The 3,054-nt window shown below is 42.5% G+C and overlaps 1 non-coding gene across 1 annotated transcript; it reads left to right on the top strand.

The window, feature by feature from the left end:
- Positions 1-885: 885 nt before the first annotated feature.
- Positions 886-959, top strand: TRNAN-GUU (transfer RNA asparagine (anticodon GUU)). The gene has a single exon. It is a non-coding gene; the product is annotated as a tRNA-Asn (tRNA).
- The last annotated feature ends 2,095 nt before the right edge of the window (positions 960-3,054 follow it).

Here is a 3,054-nt window from a genome sequence, read left to right on the forward strand (position 1 = left end):
ATATAATATATACTAATTCCAACAGCTGACTATTATATTAAGTTTTATAGAAAAATGAATACGATGAAAAATCCATTAATATCCTAAAGAATTTTAAATCCTGACATTTAAACAATAGTAAGATGTACTGAAGGAGTAGGATGACTTAGTTGAGTGAAAAGTCAGGAGTATGAAAATACTCCAATTCTGTTACATAAGCCTCAGTCGTATGGACATTTAAATATGTACTTTAAACAAGACTGTGAGTCATTTATTTAGAATCAAAATTAAGTCTGTGCTGTAGGAATGAGCCTTATTAGCCACTATCAGAATAGAAGAGTGTCAGCAAACAGATAGAATAATCCTATCTGGTTCTAGACAGAAGATGCTCAGCCCCTCAAAATGTACGGTGTTTTTGGTTTAGTTTAGTGGGTGTTTTTTTTATTTTATTTTATTTTATTTTATTTTATTTTATTTTATTTTATTTTATTTTATTTTTATTTTTTTATTTTCCTAAAGTACAATGTAAGAGTTAAGATTCTAAACTGAGGTTTGAGATCATGGATTCCATTTCTTATTTCTCTGTAGATTTTCTTTCTGAGAATTGGCTACTGCTCATTACAATAGGAACTGCAGGTAGATGAAACAATCTAAAGGCAGTATTAATTTCCTCTAATAACGAATGAAAGAGGGATCCTGAAACCTGCCTCTGAAGGAGGACAAAGATTGATACAGAAAAGAACAAGAGTGAAGAGAAGAGTGAGCTTTCTGAACTTGTATATAAGTTGGATTTATATAATGGGGGCTTCCACCTTCTTGGAATTCAGATTCATCATCTGAAAACAGATCCCTGGTTGGGTAGATGTCTCTATCTTTAAAAAATGACAGGAGGATCAGCAAAGGACAGTCTCTGTGGCGCAATGGGTTAGCGCGTTCGGCTGTTAACCGAAAGGTTGGTGGTTCGAGCCCACCCAGGGACGAGCTGTTTGGAGGTTGGACCCTCATGAGTGATGTGATGGAGGTTCCCTCTAATCTTGGTACCTGTGGGGGTTGATTTTGGAAAAGAGAGAGAGACAGAAAAGTTGCTTCATCATTTCCTAGAGTGATTTGAAATGTCAAAAAAGCCAGCATCTGTTTATTTATGCAGGCATAAATTTCCTTGCCATGCTGCTCAGGAAAGCTGATGAAGCCCAAAGTGATACAGGACACCGTGACAAGACGGATCTGTACCGACGCGCTCCCAATACAGCTTAGACTTCGAGGTATCTGGAACTCTTGCTTTCACTGCTCTGTGCTAAATGAGGACAACTTAGATGCTGAAATATTTACTTTTCACAATATTTTCTAAAGAAATGCAGGCCACCTGAAAACCTTGGAGTTCAATATACTTCTTCTTGATTAAGGTAAGGAAACGTTATTCCTCTGCTAGCCATTAGTCGTTGCATATGCCTATCTTGCTTTTTGGTTCCATTTTTACTACCTCATTTACTGTATAGATGACTGATGTGCTACATATTCTATCTTCGATTTTGCATTTTCTCGATTATCTTGATTTTATGATTTCAGCTATTTTATTTTTTCCAGTAATCCAATTTGTGTGTCATAGAGATGTAGTCCTCCATCACTGAAGCAAAAAATGACTGCCGAATGAGACATCAAGATTGACCCATCCTGGATACTTGACTTCTCCAATGCAATATGCTTTCTGCTTTGGTCAGACTTTTCATTCTCTCCATCACAGAATCAGAGTTGGAAGGGACCTCAAGGATCTCCAACCCCCCTGCCACATGCAAGACCACCAACCTCCCCATTTAATACTAGACCAGGTTGCCCAGGGTCCCATCCAATATGGCCTTGAACACCTCCAGGGACGGGGCATCCACAACCTCTCTGGGCAGCCTGTTCCAGCACTTCACCACTCTCTCTGTAAAGAATTTCCCCCTGACATCCTACCTAAATCTTTCTTCCTTCATCTTAAAACCACTTCCCCTTGTCCTGCCATTATATATCCTTTCAAAGAGTTGATTCCCCTCCTTTTTGTAGGCTCCCTTTAGGTACTGAAAGGCTGGCAATGAGGTCACCCCGCAGACTTCTTTTCTCCAGGCTGAACAAGCCCAGCTCCTCAACCTGTCTTCATAGGGGAGGTGCTCCAGTCCTCCCCTGATCATCTTTGTGACTCTCCTCTGGACCCTCTCCAACAGCTCTCTGTCTTTCTTGTACTGGGGGTTCCAACAAGAGCTGAGTAGAGGGGGACAATAACCTCCCTGTCCCTGCTGGCCATCCATTGATGTCATTGATAAAGATGTCAAAGAGCACCGGTCCCAAGACAGACCCTTGAGGGACACTGCTTGTTACTGGCCTCCTCCTGGATATAGAACCATTGATGACCACCCTCTGTCTGTGGCTTTTTAACCAATTTCTTATCCATCGAGTGGTCCATCCATCAAATCAACATCCGTCCAATTTGGAGATAAGGATGTGGTGGGGACCATGTCAAAGGCCTTGCTCAAGTCCAGGTAAATGACATCAGTTGCCTTTCCCTTATCCACCAATGCCTTCACTCCATCATAGAAGGCCACCAGATTGGTTAAGCATAACCTACTACTAGTGAAGCCATGCTGGCTGTCTTGGATCACACGTTCATTCCTCATGTGATCAAGCATGTCATCCAGGAGGATCTGTTCCATGATCTTCCCAGGCACAGAGGTGAAACTCACCAGCCTGTAGTTCCATGGGTCCCCCTTGCTCCCCTTCTTGTATATGGGAGTGATGTGACCCTTCCTTCAGTCATCCGGGACCTCACCTGGCAGCCACAACTTTCCAAGTATGATGGAGAGCAGCTTGTCAACCACCTCAGCCAGCTCCTTCAGAACCTTGGGATGCACACCATCAGGCCCCATAGACTTGTACGCATTCAGTCTCATAAGGCAGTCTCAGACCTGCTCTGCCCTTACACTGGGTGGGGATTTATTGCCCTGGTCCCCACCTAGAAGTTTAGGGATGCAGGGCTCAGGGACACGAAAAATACTAGAATCTTGGCTGCCAGTGAAGACCAAGGCAAAGAACTCATTCAGT

The sequence above is a fragment of the Tympanuchus pallidicinctus genome, unplaced genomic scaffold (assembly GCF_026119805.1).
Source record: "Tympanuchus pallidicinctus isolate F22 unplaced genomic scaffold, pur_lepc_1.0 scaffold5, whole genome shotgun sequence".
In the NCBI taxonomy this organism is placed as follows: Eukaryota; Metazoa; Chordata; class Aves; order Galliformes; family Phasianidae; genus Tympanuchus; species Tympanuchus pallidicinctus.